General features: G+C 32.8%; 1 long non-coding RNA gene across 4 annotated transcripts in view; it reads left to right on the top strand.

Annotated features, from left to right (window-relative positions):
* LOC108585064 overlaps positions 1-16,293 on the top strand; it is a 47,405-nt gene extending 31,112 nt beyond the window's left edge. For 2 of the 4 annotated variants that reach the window (XR_004183226.1, XR_002521051.2), the window contains exons 3-6: positions 393-8,451; positions 11,493-11,645; positions 12,252-12,365; positions 14,033-16,293. This is a non-coding gene — a long non-coding RNA (uncharacterized LOC108585064). The remainder of the gene's footprint in view (positions 1-392; positions 8,452-11,492; positions 11,646-12,251; positions 12,366-14,032) is intronic. The other 2 variants (XR_004183225.1, XR_002521050.2) reach the window with 2 other exon arrangements.
* The last annotated feature ends 1,246 nt before the right edge of the window (positions 16,294-17,539 follow it).

Consider the following 17,539-nt stretch of genomic DNA (forward strand, 5'->3'; position numbering starts at 1 on the left):
CAGATAGTGAGAGAGAAAGGGCATGACAAAGGTGAAGATATCACACTCCTGCCTCCCACCTCCCCTGAGAATATGTATCTCAGTCTATCATTCTTCCTTCAGAGTGATGCTCCTAGATATAAAAGGAAATGATCAGAGACTTGCTGCTGGCTGAGTGCCTTTCAGTATATAGGATTCCTCACAGGAACTGAACTGCAAGTTTCTGCATGTCTCATAATTATTATTCCTGTGTGCTTTTGTGTCTGTAGATTATCAAAGGAGAAGGCAAAGAGGGAAAAGGGGAAAAACAGAGAGAGATAAAAATGGAGCCCTCTTCACAGCTTTTCTTTCTATTTGTTAATGGCTATGAAGATTCCTTAAAACTTGAGTGGGTTTCTTCATTCTCCCTTCAGGAAAAGAAGAAATGGAAGGAAGCTGTTGCTTCATTTTCTGTTCATAGCAGGGAAGAGAGAATATCAGAGTTTGATGGGAGCAGGCACAGCCAGAAGAAGGTAATTATGCAGCCAAATTCAGACTTGGGAGAAACACAACTGTGATAGGCGATTCCAGGACAGAGAAGTGTGCTCTTAACAGGACTTTTTTTTTTTGATCTGCATTTTTTTTTTTCTCCTGGCCACCAAGACCACTTGTCCAGACATGGAACTCCCAACAGTAGCTCAGAGCTCATACAATACCAAGTACTGCAACCGGGCAGAGTTTTCTCAGTCCAGAGTCACGGCTGAAGTGTGAAGGTGTCATCTGAATTTGGGATTTTGTCTGAATTTGTCTTACGTTTAATAATTTTTTGGCAATGCTAGGCCAGAGTTATTCTTTATGCACGATCCATAGCTTAAACAGAACGCTGTGGGTCAGGTCGGAAATACAACCACCAGTGACAACATTGATTTTCTCTGCTCAACAAGTATTTATTAAGCACTATGAGGATGTATTCCAATTTTCAAGCAGAGAGTAGCAAGACATAGGTTTTTACAATTAGTGATTATCTGAACATGAGTGGCATTAAAATGTGTATTCAAATTATAATTTTTTCAAGATATATAAAGGCTTAATATTCTCTTCCAGAAGATGGCAAAGAATGAATTTCAATTATTGTAATCACCACTATTGATTTAATATGACTTCTTCAATTGGATGTGCTATCTTCTGCCATAGATATAATAAACAGAAAATTATATAATCTGGAGAGTATTTTTTCTCGTTCAGTTTCTATAACATTTATTTTAAATTCACGCTATGCCTCCTTAACTTGAAGAAAGCAAGCCTGCATTTGAAAAACACTACAACAAAATTTACTTCTGAGTCCAGCCTCATGTACTAAGAAATGTTGTTATTGTCTTATTGTAATGTTATTATTATATATAAAGTAAATTTTCACATCTATAATTACTATCCCATGTAATTTAAATCTCTCTACATTGTCACAGAAATATAATAATGTAATATTGACCATTTGTAGATATGTATTTTAATTTAAATGACTCATAAAATTTGAGCTTATTTTAAGAAAAAAAGGAATGGATTGAGGCAAAATAATATTGATAAGTTGAAGAAATACCAGTGGGCAGTTAGAATCACTAAGCTGAATCTCTGACTTCTTGTCATATCTAATTATTTGTTTTGATTTTAAATTTGGAATATTTTAAATACAATATTTTAGTGTAAGAAAGTTTGGTTCAAAGATATTTGGGCATTTCCCATTACCCCTTAACAATGTAATATTAATATTTTCAATATTATACTTGATACAGTAAACCATAAAAAAGATTTTCTTGAACTAATTAGAACATAAAAGACTCTTATTTTAGTCAAATAATATTCCAAACAGTAAGTCTCCTTTTATAAAGACAAATAACGGTAAACAGACCAAATCAGAGTGTTTGTAAAATGCTTATTATTATGATTGAAGGAGAAAAGCTCTTTCGGGTTTTGATATTGAGATTGATACAAATACGAATGTTCTCAACGTGCATGATTTACAATTGCCATTATATCAAGATGACAAATGTTCAAACAGTCTTGAAATAATTTTGATCATCTCCCCTCCTCACGAAAATAAAAAATGATATTACAATAGAAAAAGAAGAAAAAGAAACATAATGGGTAACTGAAAGTCATTGACTTGATTTAAAATCTGGTCAAAAGATTACGGCTCTCTGTAAACAAAGAAGCATAGACTGTCTCATTCTTTTCCCACAGTTGCGTTCTGATGCAAGAGGATATATATTTGGGTTCCCAAATTCTTGCCTCCCTAAGGGAATTTAACTTCTATACAATTCTCAGCAATAAATATGAACCACCATTTCACACTGTAAAACATTTCTGTCAACATAGCAGATGCTAAAGATGATATATTTGACTAAGCACACATCCAGATAATACAATGTATTTTGAGTGGGAAAGAAAAGTAACCTCTGCAGGTAAAGAGAATATTCTAATGATATATTTAATTTAGACAATATAATTTTTTGAATGTTTCTACCTTTTCTCTTCTCTTTATTTTAGCAAGGAAAAAATATAGTGTTCATAGTATTGAACTTTAAAGTAAAAGTAACAATATTCAGTTATTTTTGTTTTATAATAGTATAGATTTATGCATGGCCTGCATTAAATACCATGTGAGCTTTATAGAGAAAAGAGAAGACATAGATATTACCTTTAAGAATATCCCTTATTTACTTTTAACATAAAATGTCAATCTAAAAACTAAATATTTTAGATGGCCTTTATGGAAATTTTCATCTATAACCACCAGAAAATGGGCATGAGAAATTGTCAATTTTTTTAATCCACTGAACCAAATCGTTTTGCAAAATATTGTATTTGTACATTTTTAAAACTTTTATAGTTTACATTTAGAATATAAAACAGCAGGGCATAACTCCTCCATGTAACTTTCAATTATTCATAACAGAGTAGATCTAGGAACAAATGTCTAAGAAGTGTATTATTGTTGTTGTTGTTGTTATTCAAGATATGTCCCATAATATGTAGATGTGGAAAATCCCTATTTTTCCAGTGGTCAGATGTTTTGAACTTGTGTTGACTGAACCATAAAAATGGCTGACTCCACCACTACGACACTAAGGAAATTGAACCTGAAAGATACATTTCCTTGTTTTGTTCATGGTTTTTTTTTTTTTTTTTTTTTTTTTTTTTCCGTCTGAATTACCTGATTTTCCTAGGAACTTCAGAATCTCTTTTACTATGTTTTGAAATCATTCATTAACCTCTCAAGCAAGTGAACAAAATCGATGTCACCATTTAAGATGAGAAAAAGAAATGCTCTGCCGCACAATTTATTATCATTTTTTAGCACTGCACGATTTTAAATCAAGGTTTAGACATTCTGGAATGGAAAAGTTGCACTAGAAAAGAATAAGTTTATAGCTACAGACTCGAAGGGTCTTGTTCCCTAAAGAACCTCTGCTTTCAAGATCTTTCTGATTCATCACAAAGACCTAAATGTGGGGGAAAATAAAAAGTTAAAAAAAGGATAATTGGAAAATATGCTTAAGTGTTGGAGAAGTGAGAGTCTGTCAGGAACAGAAATAGACAATTATCTAGAACAATAAACAACCAAAAGTAATTTACAAAATATATTGACGTTTCTGAGAATTTTCTAGAAAATAATTCTCGGTATGTTTTCTAGCTAAGAACATTCCCCAGCAGACTGCAAATATGAAACTGGTTTTTGAATTTCTAAGAAAAGAGGAAGGAATGTTTTAATATGTAACAATGAATCACACCCTGACAGCGCCATCTACCAGTCACAGTTCAAACTGCAAGGGAAAACCGAGTTCTAAAACAAAGCTTCTGATTGTAAATAACCAAAACAATTTCTGAAACAATATATAATTGTGTTTAATATATGAAACATTTTATTTTGGATTCATCATTTTATACTTTTATTATGTCCTCATAATAAATTATATAGGGGATTTCTACTTAACCAAAATAATATAATCCCATAGTCCTTGAATCATTATTTTTATGTGGCATAGAAAAAACTACAGCTTCCTAAGCTAATTACTATCTCAAAGTTCATTTTCTTTTCATCACTACAAATATGTTCTCCAGGAAAATATAATGCCCATAATTTGTCTATGCCCTTCTAACTGTGTTGCTATCTCATGCAGTGGATAATTTTATGACTTCCTGTTTCACTGACTTTCTCATGGTATCCTAAGGTCCAGAAAACTTCTTTTATCCTAGCACCCATTTGAGCTTGAAATTCAAAAGTCTAGAGGGTTAGTCTTTATTTTTCTCTTGCAGAAATGGAAATGATTGAAATGACACATTACTAAATCATTAAAGCATTATCACAAGATGTTTTGGTGTAGTCGTTTGATTTGGAGTCTGTGAAATGGAAAACGCAACATTCTGTTTTACCTTGCAGCCCTGCTTTAGTTAAAAGACATTACAGTCTTTCATGAGTATGTGGTATAAGCTTCTCTGTCCAAAACCAACAGTCAGTTGGCTCCACGCTCACTCATTTCCTTCTCTCCTCTTCTTCCTCTTCCTCCTCCTCTTCTGACAGAAGCAGAAAAATTATTTCAGCATTTTGAAATAAATGTCCTTTTGGGGCCAAAGATGTCTACCACCCAACTGGAAAAGCAGGAGAGACCACGCAAACTTGAGAATCAGCGCAAATGGTGAGGCTGAGGAGCAAGCATGTTTCCAAGATGAAGCACAAATGCTTCTATGGGCAACTTAATTGGCTGTGGCATTTGGATCTACTCTAATGATTCGAAAAAAAGAATTGTTTATAAGCATAAATAGTAAAAATATGTAAACATTATTTGTGTGCCTCGAGGTTTTTTTACATGTAACCTCCATTAGAGATTACAAATGAAACAAAAATAATATTTGCTAAATCATAAAGCTCTATTTGGTCAATTTCTTCTTTTAAAACTTTAGGAAGTATTTTAAAGAACCACAAATTATATTCCTCTTTTTTTTTCTTTTAGGGAGAAATAATATTTAGTTTGTACTTGTTTGGATATCAGCAACATAGAGACCGTTTTCTTTTTTGGAAAGAAAATTTTTATACCCTTAGTTGACTTCACACACACACACAAATCTGGTACACAAATGTAGGCAATTTAAACTAGTCACTTGGGTGAAAATCTCTCTGTCTTCATCTCATTCAAAATATTACCTAAATGTAATCTGAACCATTTAGAGTAGCTCTACTTAAATCCTGTTATGTTTTCAGTAGTAAAGACTGATAACTTGATAGTTCCCAAGGGTTTGATGCTTACAGTTTAAGTACAAAGTTGACATTACATGCTCTTTTCTGAAAATCCCCAGGGCTATATTAGAGATGAGATAAGTAAAGATGTATAGAACTGTGTAGAAATCTGTGGGTATCTTCGAACACAGTACTCTAAGTGAATATCCCTATAGGTTTAGTCATTCTCATATTAATATAATCTTGTTACTGGTGGTTAATGAAAAACAATGAAAACTTGGCCTCAAAGTTTTAAATACTTACATATTTCTTTGTAAGTAGAATTACTGTGAAAATAGCATTTATTATACATTTAAAAACACTTCAAAGGTATTCATTTTTAGAGGTTGTGAGTTCATTTTTTCACTCATTCTTGCTCTCTAACATAGAATAGTATGCCCCCAAAGGCTCTTATTTAGGCCATCATAATTTCTCCTCTGGGCTATTACTTTACTCCCTAACTTAATCTCTAATTTCAGTGTCACCATTCTTCTCCCTTTGCACAGTAGATTGATTTTTCTAATCTCCTTATCCTATCATCAGTGCATAAAAATATACACAGGCCTTCCACAATGTTCCTTTATGATGGTACTTCATCCCTCCACTTCTCCATCTCCAACCTGAAATCTAGTCACACTGGATTCATGACAGTTCTTTTAAAGGCTTTGCGCTTTCACTTTCCTGTTCCCCACTCCTACCTACCAATCTCACATGTTTAGGACATCTTCATTTGTGTTTTAATACCTACTAAAATAAAACCCCACAGAGAAATCTTTCCTGACCTCTTGAACCCTTCTCTTTAACTCCCCACATGTCCAACTCACATTGTACCGTACGTAACCCCTTACTTGAAATTCAATAGACTGTAAGACATTTATGGGCAGAAAGCACATGCGATCCATTTAGAAGGAAAGCGCTGAAGACAAGGCCTGATAAGAGATAGTTCTATCAGTTCATTGAATAAATGAAGGTATGTTTGAGTAGACAGTCAGATCAACTCAGTAACTTTAGAAACAAAGAAATTGAGAAGTAGTTTGATTAAAAGACTTATCTGAGGCCAGTTTTTGAAGGAATGGCACCATGACACCAGGTGACAATTACCATTCAGGGCTCCTTCCCCTTACAGCTCAAGAACAGCTCCTGAAAAATGTCAGTCTCAATAGCATTAATTTAGGACTAAATCTTAGCTATGTACAATGTCCCAGTAAGAATAATATTCCATGTTTGTCCTTTGCGTTTAAACAAAGTGTGTGATCAATTTGAATTTAGTGTCCTCTGCCCCCATGCCTGAGGTGGGGAGCACAACTTTAGAAACTGCAAGTGGCAGCCCTTCTATGAAGCAAGAAGCTTGCACACTTAGCTCTGTTTTCCATGGTTTCTTCAACACTTAGGATTTTCCTGACTTCCTCCAGTTGTGTTTTTTTTCTTTTTCATTTTTCTTTTTTAAGTTTGGAGAAGTACAGCCAGCTGGCTGAAATCTGCTTCCCATGTGTTCTTAATAACTATTATTTCCCCAAGGGCTAGCCTATGCTTCTCAAACCTGGCTACAGATTAGAATCTCCAAGGTAACTTTTGAAAAAAAATACCAATGTGTGGACCCACAACCAATGATTCTGATTAAATTGGTTGGGGGTAGATCTTGGGCAACAGTAGGCTATAAAAATTCTCATCTGATTCTAATGTGTGGCTAGACCTGGCCATCTCCACTCTTGACTTTTTCAGGAGGAATAATGAAATGGCTTGGCCTTCCATTTAATTTGTATATCGCTTCCGTCCACAGCTGCCAGGGCAGAGGATGCTGCATGTTCAATGTATACATTCTATTCAAATGTGGAATGAATGATGAAATGATTGTTCTTTCCTTGTATGTTAGTTTGGATATGTGGCTGGTCAAAGACTCCTATAAGCACCAATAAAAAGGAAGGTATCATTGGATTCGATACCGTCAATGTCTGACTTTGTCTTGGAAAAATTGTACTGAAACCCTATTCGGACTTGGCTTTGGAAAGCCCCTCCCTCTCCCAGAAGGGTGAGGCAAGTGGTGACAGAAGTTGATTACAGAACAAAGAACCATTTTCCCAATTTCTCTTTAATTCTGAGTATTTTCTTATCAAATTGCCATTCCTCTACACTTATTCTTCCCTTGAATTGAATATGTAATCTGAATAGGTACTAGATCAGTGTTATTACAATTTCTAATAAAGTTGTTAAGCTGTTGATAGTAACACAATAGAAGACTAATGAAAAGTGAACAATGAGCTGTTCTTGGCATAACAATAGAAGAGTGAATAGCACTCTGACACCTTATGACTACCTAATCAGTTACTGTTATTTATGGAGAGATTGATGGTTCTCTTGAGATATTAATTTGGGTTTTGGGGGGCGGTTAAGGAAAGAACATGTTGCTAATGTGCTAGTCAATTCATTTATATTTTCTATGCTTCTTTTTCAGAGTTCATCTGTTCCAGAGTATCAGCTTACAGAGCAACGTTATCTAGGGAGCCCTATACCTCTGGCCATTGCTGATTAGATAAGAATAAGCATTTGGTTATTTGTTATATACTTGGTTGTCCAGTATATGAACCAATAAACTTGGTTGTCCAGTGACAAATCTGATTTTTTTCCAGCGATTCATACTAATAGTGCCAGAGATATTCTGAGGTATTCACAAATATTGACACCCTAAGGTTACATATTCTAAGGCCGGTGGCCAATTTCATCTATGTTTAAGTTAATAATTAAACAGGGAAATCTGGTTCTAATGTGTGTTCTAACAGATAAAATGTACTGAGTATTTGGCTTAATGAGCATGCCTTGGAATGAGTGGCAGATAGAGAAAGGAGACTAGCTACTTTTAGTTCCTGGGAGTCCTGGCTACTCTTTCTTTCAGTCACTTGGTGAGATTCCCTTGTGTTCCTCGGATACATTTATTTTTTCTTAGCTAATTTATGTTCATTAAAACAACACTGCCCTTAACCAGGAAGAATAGTAAAGTGTTCCATAACATACATATTTAAATTAGTCTTCACTTTGAATTTTTTTGTTTAAAGTGATTCAAAGAAACCATTTAGCTTTGGATTGACAAATTTCCAGAGGAGGCTTTTCACCTAAAACAACAGACTGTGGAAAGACCTACGGGCTTGTGTGATGGAGGAAAAACAAAGAGAACTCAAAGGATGAGGAAAGAACTTGAAAGTTAAATTCTCTGTTACTTCATATCAGTAAGTGATTTCTTCTTATATAATTTACACTGTAATATTCTTTAAATAAACAAAAATATTTTGTATATTTGTAAAAGGCCCTATGCATACACTGGTAAGAAATGTGTTAAAAATGAAAGACAAATGCTGACATGCCTAGGAATGATTATAATGATAACCATTGTAAATATTATGGGCCAGACACTATACCAATGCCAATACAATACCAAGTTTATTGTAAAGCAATAAACTTTACATGGATGATAACATTGAATTCTAACAACAGTTTTACGAATTTAGAAATGTTATGTCTATTTTATGAATAAGGAAACCTAGACATAGAGTGGTTAAATCACAGTCCAAAGTTATACAGCTGTAATATGGTGGATTCAAATTGCAAAATCAACTGAGTATTGTTTTAGCGTCCGTGATCTTAAGCATTCTGCTTTAATATACTTAGAGGAAAACTTTCCTCAATTTCTGGAGATGAAGAAATGGAAAATTATCCAAGCTAGTGGCAATGCAAACCATCTGAGAAAGGAGAGTCTGGGAGTGTGGCTGTCTGAGACACATCATTTCATCCCAGCTGGTGCTCTTGGGAAGAATTAGGACTTTGTAAGAAAGATTTACTTTGAAAAAGATTATCTTGACACTTCTGCAGAAGGTCGACCAGAAAAAGAAAGATACATCATAAGACTATTTTAGTAATTAAAATAAAATGAAAATGTCCAGTTTGGGGTTATAATTATCAAGGTTTATAGAAGCTGGTAAAGAAGAAAATTTGTTACAGATAATTTTAAATTTTGAGTCTGGTGGACTGAAAAAATAATGATGCCATTGGGAGCAAAAGTAAAATTATAAAGTGTCTGTTTTTTGATGAGAAAAAAAATATATTTCGCTGGTGGTGTAATCAAGCTGCCAACAAAGATGTGAGATAGATCTTTTCTTATTCAAGTGAATTATCTTTCTGTTCTGTTCTAGTCAGGCTTTCTGAGTGTGTAGGTCAGCGTCTTAATCTCAAATTATTCTTTTAGCTCATCTTATTGTTGTCTTTGTCTTGTTCTTTGGAACTGTGTCTTCTCATCTCATATCCATTCTTCATTAGCTGGATAGTACACTATTTTATATGCCGATACCCTGTCTTGTATTTCAGAAAGATCTACAGTTATGGAGACCAGTAGCTTAACCCAGTGGTTGGAGATTCTAACTAGTAGTAGCTCTTTGGTGCCAACTTTATACATACTTGGATTTTGACTTACTGACTGATACACACAATTCTTGTAGTGTCATATTGTTTACCTTCCAGTATGTCAGCTTGATAACTGTCTTTAGATAACCTTGATTCTCAAAGGAACATCAGCATAGATGTCTACCAAGTTTCCGAAGATCAGCCACTTCCAGTGGGAGGATTGTACTTGGGCCATAGTCCAAATACTTATTTTCTTTAATTCCCCTGTATATTCATTATGCCTTGATGTTATTTAATAGATCAGATGTATTTATTATACATTTGCATATATATTAATACACATGTGCACTCTGATCTATTTATTACATGTATTATTTTCTTTGTTTTCCAAAATTGGAATCACGCTACAAATATTGGTTTGTTTTTTAAATTTTTATCCACTTACTCAATTATCATATGTACCATTTTAGGTTAGCACCTCATTATTTTTAATAGTTTCATAGTAATTTTTAAATATAGGTACTATAATTCTTCATCTCATTTTATTTTTTATTGATATTGAGCCTGCAAATAACATTTATAATGAATATCGTTTATGCATAAGTGTCCCTGACTGCATGTGTATCTGCTGTAGAGGTTAGACTAATGTAACTAAAGAATAGATTCTTAGATTTTCGATTTCTGGGGGAAAGAGAGGACAATCTTAAAAGTATATACATATTCCCAGGTTACTCTCCAAAACTCATATCTACTCACACCAAATATTTATATTTATGACTATACATTTTACCCCATCTTTGTCCACACTGAACATTGTTGAATCTTTTTATTTAAATAGCTAGGTAAACAGTATAACATTATTTTATTAAATTAATGAAGTTGAACATCTTTTTATGTGTTTGCTGGCCATTTATATGTCTTCTAATGTCAAGTTGCACTCTTGTTTTCCTTGTTATTGAAGTATATATCTTTTTCTTTTCATTTTATATGAGCTCCCAAATTTTACTAAATTTGAATGCAGAAGTTATTCTTTATTAATGTGCTAATTAAATGTATTTCTCTGTTTAAATGTATTTTAAACTATATTTTAAATAAATGTACTCAGAATACTTTAGAGTACATTGAAGCAACCTTGGAGTAATTTAGTTTAGGATTGTTCATTAAGTAAGAGCTACATGGAGAAATAGACTTAATCTATCTAACGGCACATAGAAGTACAACAAACTCACAGCACACACCTTCTAGACTTTAGGATCATGCAAAAGATGTCAACTTTGTACTGTCTGTTCTTAATCACTGCAGTATGTTGAAAGTGATTTTAAAAATATTTAGCAGACATAATTGAAGTATTTACAAAGAATAAATGAAATGAGATTATGCTTGCCAGAAGTCCTATGTTGTATACATTTCTTCATATGTTCTATTTTTAAGGCACAGTCAACTTTCAACACATTCATGAGAGGCATGTATAAACAAACATAATATGTTATCTCCCAACAAAATATTGTTTCATAATTTCATATTGATTGTAAATATAATAGAAATTGTGCTGGGAATTTAAGACTAGATTTAAAGGCAAGAATGAGATTTCAGTGACTATGTTTTTAAAGATAAAGATTGAGGAGTTGGAAACGAAATAGAAAGTGAGAAAGTATAGCTGGAGAGAGGTGCTCAAGGAACAAATCCTACATTGTCATGGGACTCAATATAAACTGACTTATACAAAGGAAATTCTTCACTCTTTTCTCACCTTTCTGTCAGCCCAATATTGCTTAATTCCTCTAGAAATCAGTAGAGTTGAGTATGCCTGCAGACAGATATTAATAAAAATCTACACCTTTCTTTTCTTTTTCATTTTTTTTTTCCACATTAGTAAAGCAGATCAGCTAGAAACTTTTCTCCACCGCTTCTGTGTATCTGGGGTCATGAAGAATATACTTCTAAGAGAGTTTCAGTGGAGGTAAATTATTGCTGCTAAAGAATTGCAGCCAATACACATGCCCATTGCCTTCTAGGTGAATAGTTGGTAAGTATTCAGTGTAAACATTATGCATATTAAAATCAATTAATATGTATAAACTTATGAATGAATATTCAATATTTATTGTGTATTTATAATATGTTAAAGAACATATTGATGAACAAAACCAGAAAGCGGCTTTCATGAAACTCAAATATATTTTAATACAAATATATTCAATGGATTTTACAATAATATATTAAAAATATGATAGCATAGCATAAATCATGGGCATTGGGGTCTCACATATCTAGATTCTTGTACCAGCATTACCACTTACTGGCTACGTGACCTTGGGCAATTTATCTGACCTCTTTAAGTGGTCTTAATTATGTTGTCAGAGATTATTTCCTCCCGTCATTTAGAAGGTGTAATGAAAAAAAAACACTGGATTAGAAGTAGAATCCTGGCTTAAGGTTTCTGCTCCTGGCTCCAGCACCACCCTGCTCTGGGACTCAGTTTCCTTATGTATGAAAAAAAGCTCTGGATAATGTAATTTGCTAAGTCTCTTTCATATTTTAGGACACAAAGAACTTTTACTTTCACACTTAATTTCACATTCATGAGGGAAAATTAGCTTCCTTCATGTTTCCCCCTTCTTTTATTTTTTAGATTCTATTGCAAGGCTGCAGCTTCAAATCTAGGAGCAAAATATGTTGAAAGCTTTAAAATTTCAAAATCATTTATTTACCAGAGAAGACCTTTGCCATTGGATTTCAAACAATGGTAGGAGTGGTTTTAAGAAGCATAGTCTACACTACAATTTATTTCCCAAGGGCTTTGAAAGAAAGGCCTCTCCTAAAACTTACATTTTTGAGAAAGGTGGAGCTGAACTCTCATCTGTAGAAAACATCAGTCAGAATCTATGATTCATTGCCAGAAGCCTTATTTTGGACTCTTTTCTTAATAACAACCCTGTATAACAAAAAGATGCTTTGTATTTCAGAAATGCCTTTATTTAGACCACCTTTCCAATGTATTTATAAACATGTCTAAGAAACACAGGCTATGTCTAGACTATCAAAGCAAAACGGCACCCAAATCTAACAGAAACAAAGGTATAGCATTGGTGAACTGGTATGTTCAGTAGTCTGAACATCCATATTAGTTTATTCCATTGATAACTCCAATAAAGATTGTAGAGAAAAGTATAAATTTTATGGAAGCAGATTTTTATTTAAGTCATTCCCTGTTAGTTTGGACATGTTCAAAATATATTTATTAACTGTGATTGGTGCTGATAGCTTAAAGAAATGTAGGTTATTCAGGGCTTACCCACATGAAAAGCTAAAAATCAAAACAAGAGTGTCAGTTCAAATCTTTTGCCCATTTTTAAATTATGATGTTTATTTTCTTATTGAGTTAGAAGAATTCTTTATATATTCTAAACACAAGTTCTTTCTCAGATACATGTCCTGCAAATATTTTTTTCTCAGTTTTTTGCTTGCCTTTTGTTTTTATAACAGTGCCTTTTGAAAACCTAACAATTTTAATGTTGATAATGTCAAATGTACTGATTTTGTTCTTGCTTTTTGTGTTATAGTTTTAAAAATATTTGTCAAACTCAAGGCGACTAAGATTTTCTTTCCATCTCCCAAAACTTTTATAGTTTTAGGTTTTTGATCCATTTTGAATTATTTTTACATATGACATAAAATAAGGCTTCTTTTTTGCATACGGCTATAAAATTGTTCCAATAGTATATATTGAAACGCTTATCCTTCCCAATTGAAATTCCTGGGTACCTTTGGCAAAAATTGATTGACCATAAATGTGTGAATTGATATTTAATATATCCATTGATCTGTTTTCCTATGATTACAGCAGTACCCACTTTCTTGATTACTAAACTTGTATAATAAGTATTGAAATCAGATAGTGAAAAGTCCTTCAAAATTATTTTTCTTTTTCAATGATGTTTTCATTATTCCAAGTTCTTTGTATTTCCATATAAATTTTAAAACAAACAATTTCTACAGCAAAGTCTACTGAGATTTTGACTGGGCTCGCATTGAATGAATTTTCAGGGAATTGATGTTTTAACAATATTGAGTCATCACACTATGAATGCACCATATTTCTCCACATATTCAATCTTTAATTTATGCTAGGTATCTTTTGTGGTTTCCACTGTCTAAAACTTACACCTCTCTGTCAAATTTATCCCTAAGCAGTTTATATTTTTATATCATAGTAAATAGTATTATTTTATAAGTTCATTTTCTAATTGTTCACAGCTAGTATAATAGAAATATACTTAATTTTTTAAATTGATCTTGTATCCTGAAACCTTGTTAAACTCATTTACTAATTCTGATAGTTTCTCTGTAGATTTTTTAGAATGTTTTACATAAATGATTGTCTTTTCTTTCTTTTTCAACCTGATTACACAGGCTGGAATCTCCAGTAAAATGTTGAATAGAAATAATAAAGAGTGTACCACTTTGGCCACTTTGCTTTGTTCCTGAATTTACAGGTATAGTATCCAGTCTTCACCATTAACTATGATTTGAGTTGTTAATTTTTCATGGATTCCCTTTAGGGATATTTAAGGAGTCATCAGACTCCATGGAACATACACATGTAAGATTATTATTTAAAGACAAAGGATTAGATACAGAAAGAGAAAGAGAATTGAGGCAAGCATGAAATATCGAAGAGACATTCAACAAGAAGTTTCCCCGGGGCCACTATTCATATTCATGTCCCACATATGTAACAATCTGTATCTCCAGCCGTGCTGGACAAAATGGTTAGATCAGTTGCAAATATTAGTAAAGAAACTGATTTTGAAGGCCATTAGGAGAGTTTTGGACCTTAAACAGCATAACATAAATGCCTATTACTCACCTTCTCAGTTTGAGGAAGTTCACTTCTATTCTTAGTTTCTTCAGAGTTTTAATTAGAAACGGATGGTGTGTTTTATCAAATACTTTTCTCCAGCTCTACAGATTACGTTTTTCAGCTGTTACTGAAAATAATTACATTGGTTGACTTGAAAATCTTAAACCAGGCAGGCATTCCTGGAATAAAGCCCCATTTTGTCATGGGATTATATGAGAGACATGACATCTGTATGACATATGTCATGAGAATGTGTGTGTGTGTGTGTGTGTGTGTGTGTGTGTGTGATATGAACATTTGGCAAAACTTTGTTAGAAATTTTTGCGTCGATGTTCATGACGGATTTTCATCTCCAGTTTTCTCTTGCTTGGCTTGGGTATCAGGATCATAATGCCCTCATAGGATTGAAAAGCATTCTGTCCTCTTCAATTTTCTAAGAATTTGTGCAGAATTATTATTCTTTCCTTGACATTTTGGTGGAATTTTCCCATGAAGCTATCTGATCCACAATTTTTCTTCGTGGAAAAGTTTAACTATAAGCTCAATTTATTTAATAGAGTTGAGGCTATTTGAGTTATATTTATTTTCGAGTGAGCTTTGTTGGTTTGTGTCTTTCAAGGATTTTTTTCATTTCATTGAAATTGTTAAATTTGTCATAAAATGTATTATATCTGCTCATTATCCTTCTAATGTGTGCAAAATTACTAGTGATGTCACCTCTCTCATTCCTAGTTTGTTAATTTGTGTTTCATTTTTATTTTTTTAAATCAATCTAACAAGAAATGTATCAATTGTATTTGTCATCTCAAAGAAGCAGCTTTCCCTTTTATTGATTTTTCTCTGTTTTCTCTTTTTACCTTTACTTTGCATTTAGTATTTCATTTCTTCTGTATTTTGGATTGATTTTTTTCAAATTGTGTTAGTTTCTTAACGTAAAAGTTTAAATCACTGATTTGATACCTTTTCTCTCTTTTTTTTTTAACATAGGTATTTAGTGTTATAAATTTGCCTTTAAGTATAGTTTTAGCTACAACCTAAACTTTTGGTATGTTTTCATTTTTATTCAGTTCAAAAAACTTTCTAATTTCTTTTGTTATGTCTTCTTTGATCCATAGTTTACTTAGAAGTTTGTCTTGTAGTTTCTAGATGTTTGAAGATTTTTCTGATATATTAATGTTATTGATTGTTAATTTAACTTTATCTTGGTCAAATAACATGCTCTGTATAATTTGAGATCTTCCTAGAAATATTGAGAACTTTTTCATGGCCCAGAATATGACATTTTATGGTAAATGTTCTGTGTGTACTTAAAATGAGTATGTACTTTGTTGTTGTTGAATAGATTGTTTATAAATATAAATGAAATCTAGTTGGTTGACTTATTTAAGGAAGAATGCAATCTTATTCTACATGTGTGAATTTCTCTGTTTTTCTTGCAGTACCATCATCGTTTTCTTTATGTATTTTGAAGCTGTGTTACTTGGCATACACGTATTTTGAACTGTTATTTTCTATCAGTTGACCTTCTACATCATTATGCAGAGGCCTTCGTTAGCTCTTTTAATACATTTTTTTCAAAGTTAAAAAGAAGATTCTTACTATGACTCAGTGCTTCTGTTATCCTTCTGAAGAAAGTTATATTATAATGTTATATAAAGGCTACATTGAAAGTTCTTCTTTAAATTAACTACACTTTATTCCTAAAATTACAAAGAATTGAGGTATTTTGCAAGTCAAATGCAATAAATTAAAATGTTCTTTTAACATAAATCAACACTAGAAAAAATAAACGTTATAGATGGAAGTTAAATAGTTTTCAAGTGGCTTCGTTGAATATTTTTATCTCTGAAATCCACTCTGTCTAAAATTATTATAATCATTGTAGCATTTTTTCATTAATATTATTATATATTTTCCCATTCAGTTATTTTTACCCCATTGCTATCTATATACTCAAAGTAAGTTTCTTACGGCAGTGATAAGCAATTCTTGCTATTTTATCTGGTAATATCTGCCTTTTAATTTGAGTATTTAGACCATTTATATGTAATGTGGTTATTGATATTATTAATTAATACTGTTTCCTTACCCTTTGTTTTCTATTTGTTCCATTTTTTTTCTTCTTCCCCTTTCCTTTCTTTTCTTTTCTTTTTTTCTTTAGGGCTAATTTAGTATTTTTATGATTCCATTTTATTTATTTTTTTATTAGCTGTAATCCAGCAATTTATGACAAATAAGCATATGAAAAGATGTGGAACATCAGGAGTAAGTAAATTCAAATTAACTCTACGATGAGATATTACTACTCACTAGAATTAGTAAATTTAATTTGGATAACAATAATTCAGATAATAGTTAAATTAGATAATAACAAGTATTGGTGAGAGAGTTAAATAACTGAAACTCTCATACGCTACTGGTGGATAAAAATTGTACAGCCAATTGAAAAAAATGTTCAGAAATTTCTTAGAAAATTTAACATACAATTACCTTATAAACCTGCCATTTAACTTCTAGGCATTTATCCATTAGAAATAAAAACAGATGTTCATATAAAGATCATACACCAACGTTTACAGCACCTTTATTTATAACAGTTTGAAAACTGGCTGGGTGCCTTGGCTCACACCTGTAATCCCAGTACTTTGGTAGGCCAAGGTAGGTGGATCAAGCAAGGTCAGGGGTTCGAGACCAGCCTGGCCAACATGGCAAAACCCCATCTCTATTAAAAATACAAAAATTAGTTACGCATGATGGCAGGTGCCTGTAATTTCAGCTACTAGGGAGGCCAAGGCAGGAGAATCGCTTGAACCTGGGAGGCGGAGGTTTCAGTGAGCTGAGATCGTGCCATTGCACTCTAGCCTGGGCCACAAGAGTGAAACTCCATCTCAAAAAAAAAAAAAAGGTAATAAAAAGAAAACAACTTAAGTCTTGTAGACTTAAAATCATGGAGAGGACAGCTTTGTTTCTTATAAAGAGTTTCCGCCTGCAGGCTGGCCACCCTGCAGACTGGGAAGCATAGCCTCCAGCAGAAATCAAAAGCAGGCACTTCAATG

Source organism: Papio anubis, chromosome 4 (assembly GCF_008728515.1).
Source record: "Papio anubis isolate 15944 chromosome 4, Panubis1.0, whole genome shotgun sequence".
NCBI lineage: Eukaryota > Metazoa > Chordata > Mammalia > Primates > Cercopithecidae > Papio > Papio anubis.